Below are 6,445 nucleotides of genomic sequence, written 5' to 3'. Positions count from 1 at the left end.
AACCGCTCGGTTTTCAGCCCTGGGCTTAGCTGGCTGTACCAAGCTTTCTTGAACAAGGTAGAGCTGCATATTCTCCTGCACCAGGAGATATTTGTGTCTGGTTTCAGTCCTTCCCCAGCCCCCATTTAGATGCAATGTAAAATATGAGCTCAAGGTAACATATAACCCACAATAAACTGGAACACAGTGCCATAAAACAAGCGAGGACATCTTAAATAGCGCTGGCTGCTGCAAACGGCTCCAGGAGGAGCCAGCGCACGAGGCTACTGCCAGCAACCAAAGTATCACTGAAGCTAGAGAGAAAGTTACCCATCACAGACTCAGTCATCTACGACAAGACCATTTGTCTTCTCATTCTTTGTGAAATGGTCAAGGAAGGAAAGTGCCAAGGTGCAGTTTTGCAGTTACAGTCTTCTAAAATTCAGTATCTTTTCTCAGCTAAATGCAAAACACTCTGGTTATTCAAATCACTCCCACAGGGGTTCTACCAGCCAGTGCATCACGTTAGGGTTCCGCATTTGCCCCATCAGTCTCTCTGCTTGCAGAGGAAGCTGCCAAATGACATGGGACAAATGCAGAAAGTGGAGTTCTCAAACCCGCTCAACTGTGACTGACTGTAGCTCATCCCGGTGACAGCCAAAAGAAGAGGCACAAGCCAGTAACCAACCTCGCTGTTGTCTCAGGTCTTTTGCACGATAAACTTCTTAACAACAAGCGCTATTGTGCTATCAGAAACCACTTTCTGCATTTCTCCTAGGACGCGGTTAGACAGCCCTAGGGCCAGGAGCAATTCTGTTATGTCCTTCAGCCTCACAAATCTCTCGACGATTTCACAGCAATCCAGCCCCAAACCAAATGGACAACCTCCCACGCAGGAGATGATGCAACTTACAGAAAGATGCTCAGAGGTATAACCCTACCGATCCAATGTTAAAACAGCTTCTGAGTTTGACAACTCAGGCTCCAGGTATGGAAATGGCAGCTGGTTTTGAGAGCCTCAGTGACTCATGACTGCAGTCGGTTTAGAAAACAAATCTCCAGCTGCTCAGATCCATTCACTTTTATTCAGGCTACAAACCCCCGAAGTGTGGCTCTCAGTATAACCTGTGCTGTGAGGAAAAATGTCAGAGGCGTGTTTCACTGTGCAAATTACATTTCTAACAGAAGGCACATGTTCACGGTGCAGCTTTCACAGACACTAGGCAACCAGCACCTACTACCTTTCATGTGAGCCCCAGGAAGCCATCTGGCTCTGGGCAGACTTTGAAACATGCTCTAAAGGCCTGTTGTCCGTTGACTGTTCTGCCCACAAATGTCCTGCAGCTGCTGTTCATCGAGATGTTTTATTCACTCCCTTCAGGTTGAGGAGTAGCAGAGAAAGGAAGGAGTTGGAAACACCGCTTCTAGGGGGAGGGGGAGGGGGAGGCAGGGGACTAGAAACTGAGGAAATTCGGGTCAAACTGTAGGGGTGCTGACATGAAATTAATTGCTTTTGGGAGCTCTAACAACAAAACAGATCCAGCACACTTGGCACCTGAATGTATTTCTTGACAAAGAGAAGATAAAGGAGTGAGAAAAAAAAATCCTGGCTGCACATGCCCATTTAGATGTAATTTAATCATCCCACCTGCTGGTACATCACTAAACCCGGCTGGAAGAAACCTTAATCCCACACAACTTGCAGCAGGACACTGGACTGGCCACAGAGGCAAATGGGATCAAACAAAGAGTGGTAGGATTTTGGGTTCAGTAAAAAAAGAGCTTCCCCCCCAGTAGGATCCGAGTCATCAAAACTACATTCTCTTCCGTGTCTCGGAATTTAAAGCCACACTCAGCAGGCACTGGCTGCACAATCTCTGCCCTCCTCACCGCTCCTTCATTCCTACTGTTTTGTCTTCCTTGCCCGTCAGCCTGCACCCAGCCACTGGCTTTTGGTTGGATGGCAGGATGCGTGGGACAGCGGCAGACTCGTAGTGATGGCTGTTAGGGACCCAGGCTCTACAGATAATTACAAGCAGAACTCCCCTTGTTTTCAAAAAGCCACATGTGCTGAGGGAAGATGTGTTCCTGGTGTAAAACTATGGTCTGATCATAAATGCGGCCAGCAGCTGGAATTCACCAAAGTGCAGCCTGATGCCTTGTCAAGTAATGCTTTGGCCCTGGCAGTGGGCGAGTTGGCTCCCACGTCCCGTCCCACCACCTTTAGCAAGAGCCATGCTTCGGACATCAACAACTGTCTGCCACAGCCTCATGCCCTTTCCGAGACAGTCTGTGTGCGGCACAGATGGTAAATCAGTGCTCTCACTGGCAAAAAAGGCTCACGTTTTCAGGGCTGACAGAGCAACAAGGAACACTGAAAGCGTTCTCTGTCCTGGCCGCAGCCTGTCCCGGTCACACCCCCCGCACTACTGCCTTGGCAAAGCAGCACAAGCAGGGGAGGGGCAGGACTTGCTTTTATGATGCCTGGGCTGCGACTCTGCTGGCGTTAACAGCAGCTGGGTTTTAATGGAGGCACCGGTAGAGTCAGGCTGGGACACGTCTGAAAGCGCTGCAGAGTTTCTCAGTGGCTCAGGCAGTGATGTGACCCCTGGCACAGAACGGTATTATTAACTTTTCCCCTTTTCTTGTTTTTCCCTTTCCTTTTCTTTTAGTAAGAGTCCCAGCTGGAGACTCCAAGCGTAGTTTTGTTTGCAGGGAGCCCAGAGCACGCGTTTTCTGTTTGTTTGCGTCTCCTAACTACTCCTAGCACAGAAATCACAGCGGCAGTAATGCAATTCATAGCCAAGGGCAGGAGAAGCTTGAGAAGTAACTGTGCCAGGTCCAGACCGGGGAGGGAGAAACGGCAGGGTTCATTCAGCGAGCGGAGGCGGCAGGGCAGGGCAGAGCAGCGGAGCACTGCCGCTAGATCCCTGGAGGTAACACGGGAAAGGTCTCTTGCCAGCCACCGGAGAGAGCTGCTCTCCTTTACAGGCGCTGTAATTTAGTGTGGGTAAAACACCTACAGAGGTACTGACTGAGCCGAGGATCCTCGTTTCAGGCACTATTCAGATGATGCTCCCCTGCTGGGCTTAGGAGCTTGCCCCGTGCATAAAGTTGATCTGCGTAGCCAGAGTCTGAGGAGGAGAGTGAATGAAGGACACGTCCCAGATCAGGCAACAAAGCTCGTGAGAAACAGGAGAGCTGCAGCTCATGGCTGGGGAAAGGACAACACTGACCTTGTGGTACTCATCTTGCAGCCTGAGGAAGAAACTCATAATACTCACAGGGGGAATTTGTCCTCCACGGGTCCTTTCCTGGCTCTCGGTCGCCGGAAGCTAGCTGAAATTTGCAAGCCTTCACTTAAATTTAAGTACTCCTGCTATTCATGAAAATGTCCTGTGCCTTCCAAAAAACCTGTTAAACAGTCGTGACACTCTTGTGCGACCATGAGCTCCACAGTCTCTTTCTCCTGGATTAATTATTGCCTTTGCTCTGTAGGGTGAAAAAGTGAGTCTGTGCTCCAGAAACAGCAGTAACTGCCCTGACAGGCAGCACTGAGAAGGAATTCATATCCCACGGTAAATGTTAGGAGGTGGAATTTGAAACACATGGAGCTGCACTATGTCAGGGAACTGTGCTCTCCTGCAGTCACGGTGATCGGCACGAACACGGCCCCTCACAGCTCAGACGCTCAGAAATTTGGTGTTATTCTTTCCTCAGAAGGGAGATACCACAATTTGAAGAGCGTGGCAGAGACTACATCAGGAAAATGAGAGCGCAGAGAGTAGAAAGGTACCTTCTCAGGAGGGCGAAGAGTCATGTGAGAGAGAGGAGTGAGATGAGGGGACTGGGCACTGCATTGCTGCTTCAGACACAATTACAGCATCGCTAGGAAGAAATCCTGCACTACAGAGCCATTTAAAGTCCCCTAGCCTAAAAGATCAGCTGATAGAACTTTTCATAAACATCTTCATGTCAAGTGAGGCTGGTTATGCCATTTCCACTTGTTTTACAACTTTGATGTGGATTGAACGGTGTAAGTGTAGTCCAGCTTCCAAGAACAGCAGCACAAGTCACTGTCCCAGGGAGCCTGAAGGTCACACACCACAAAACACATGGACGGAGGCCACGGACTGCCAGTAAAGAGCCATTTCCTCTATTTGGTATCTTTTCAGACAACAGGAGTGGTCAAGGCTTTGACCGGCCTGTTCTAGTCTCTCTTCCCTGGTGCATGGGTCCAAGATGGAAGGAGTAAGAAAAGAGGTTGTAGCAATTCCATCAGAACAGATTTAAAGACTGAGGCCACGACATAAAGACACAAGAACTTCCATACTCAGCCAGACCAATGAGCCGCGTAGGCTGTGACTCGGTCCCCCGTGGTGATCAGTAGAAGACAGTTTGGGAACCGCTATGAGAAAGAGGGCAGGTAGACTGCTAGTTGTTCGCTGCTCTTACCTCCTTGCTTCTGCCAGTCAGAGCTTTTAAGACATTCCTGATTTGGAGACACCATTTGATCACACAAATCAGTCCACTGGAGGCCCCATCTCCTCACAGGAGTCACTGAACACCTTTTGTGGTTTATGTTCACTGGGGTCAGGCCATGCCTGTTCTATTAACAGGATGAAATAAAGAGCTCACAGGCTGCTATTCTCGGGGAAATACGGTTTTCTGCGTTGGATCCTCTTCTCTGAGCCCTCCCAAGGGCTGGATGAGGAGGCATTTCCTTACAACCACATTCCCTCTTGTCCTTTGGGAGTTGCAGGGAGGAGGGTTAGAAAGTGCCTGGAACTGGAGAGCAGGAAGCTGCTGGTCCTGTGGGCTGTGGGAGCAAGCTGGGGGGTGTGGATGGTAGCGCATCTCCAGCAAATGCTCTTGAAGTAGCAGGGTTCTTGCAGCAATTTCACTTTGGTCTGTGCCTGACAGCAGATTTGAGGCCTGAAATACCCTCCTGAGATGCAGCAAGTACTGTCAGACAAGCTCATGCAAGCTGTGTACGTCACGTGGGGGTCATGAGTAAAGGAGCAGGCTGGAGGAAAACAATTTCCTTGAAAAGGAGAGAAGAGAACAACTTAGAGTTTCTGACTTGGAGGGACAAAAGATACTGCCACTGGAAGCCTCTTGGTTCCACAGGTTTATTGGCTCCTCGTGATTTCTCAAGAAGCCTGCTGTTGAGTGATCTCCAGACAACGGCTTCTGACCAGGCAAGATCTGAGGACCTGCACACGAGAGTCCTGCTGCGGCGCGGCCCGTCGGCTGGTTTGGGCAGAGGTAACCTCAGGCCAGGCAGGCAGGACTTTTTGCCAGGAGTCACTGCTCAGAGTACAGCCACTTGCCTCAAGACAATGATGTGATGCTTTGGACAGCAGAGGGGAGCCCCCAGGAGCCCCCAACAACGTGTTTTCATGGGAGAGGCAGTTATGACGTACCTTGGTTTAAGCTTACAGGAACTTGGGGGCAATGGTAATGTGTGTGGTCCAGTGAGTCGACAGTCCCAGCGTGGGTGTCTGGCTGTGCTGGCCCAGACAAGGTGAGATGATCTGGGAGCACTCGCTGCGCACAGAGAGCCCTATAAAAGCACAGGCTTCAGCTCTGCAGCAGGTTAGAGCAACCACACTTCTATTTAGCCTTCCTCGTCAGTGACTCAACAGCCAGGTGTACGGTGGGAAATGACACATAAGGGCCTCTCGATTTGATCTGAGAACAGACCTCGGTTCCAGCTGACATGTCATTCCCTGACCCGTTATCGTGGCACTGGCACCCTGAGCTGCTTGGTGTGCAGGGTGTCAAAACCGGGCTTCCACGTCAGGAACAAGAGCAACAAACTGAAAAAGAGCCAAATTCTGCAGCAGCTGACTGCCACCCGTGTCAGAGGTGAGCAAGAAAGAGATCCTGACTGTTGGTAGAGAAGGCACACTGCTAATTATTACATCAAATGACCTTAATTGTATGGTTGGATGCAGAAAGCAGAGAATTAGAAGATGCATTCTTTTGCCTGGGGAAATGCTGAGATCTGAGAAGGCAGAAAATCTGATCAACAATTTCTGACCAGGTGGCCTCAGTGACTCAGAAATGGAGAAAAGGATTTCTGAAATAGCGCTGGTAAAAGTCAAAGCAGCCTTTCTGTTGATTCATGGTCTTTTACCTCGCTCCGTCCACACAGTGGTGTTTTTCCTCTGGGATGTGCAGAACTGCTATTTTCTGATTCAAAGCCTGACACAAACAATTAGCATTGGCAATCGTAATAATGTGCCAGCATGGTTGGAAGCTGCCTGAATTAGTTGAATCATCTGATGGAAATAATTGCAAATAAGAACTTCATTAAAGAAGCTTGGAAACCTTCTATTAATTCATGTAGTATTCCATTAATAATGATGTTCAATTAAGATAGCTGTCCCAACATCCGTCTGAAAACAGTTGGCAGGAGACATCTGTGAGCACTTTGCTGGCCTCCTTCCCGTTCCATGAC

The 6,445-nt window shown here is 49.4% G+C and overlaps 1 protein-coding gene across 1 annotated transcript in view; it reads right to left on the bottom strand.

Moving 5' to 3' along the window:
* Positions 1-6,445, bottom strand: part of LOC104489747 (corticotropin-releasing factor receptor 2) — a gene marked incomplete at both ends in the record, with an annotated part of 36,100 nt that overhangs the window by 14,887 nt on the left and 14,768 nt on the right. The window lies entirely within an intron of this gene.

This window comes from Buceros rhinoceros, unplaced genomic scaffold (genome assembly GCF_000710305.1).
Source record: "Buceros rhinoceros silvestris isolate BGI_N320 unplaced genomic scaffold, ASM71030v1 scaffold4450, whole genome shotgun sequence".
Lineage (NCBI taxonomy): Eukaryota > Metazoa > Chordata > Aves > Bucerotiformes > Bucerotidae > Buceros > Buceros rhinoceros.
Note: the sequence above shows the minus strand (reverse complement) of the source record. Positions and strands in the feature narration are given on the sequence as shown.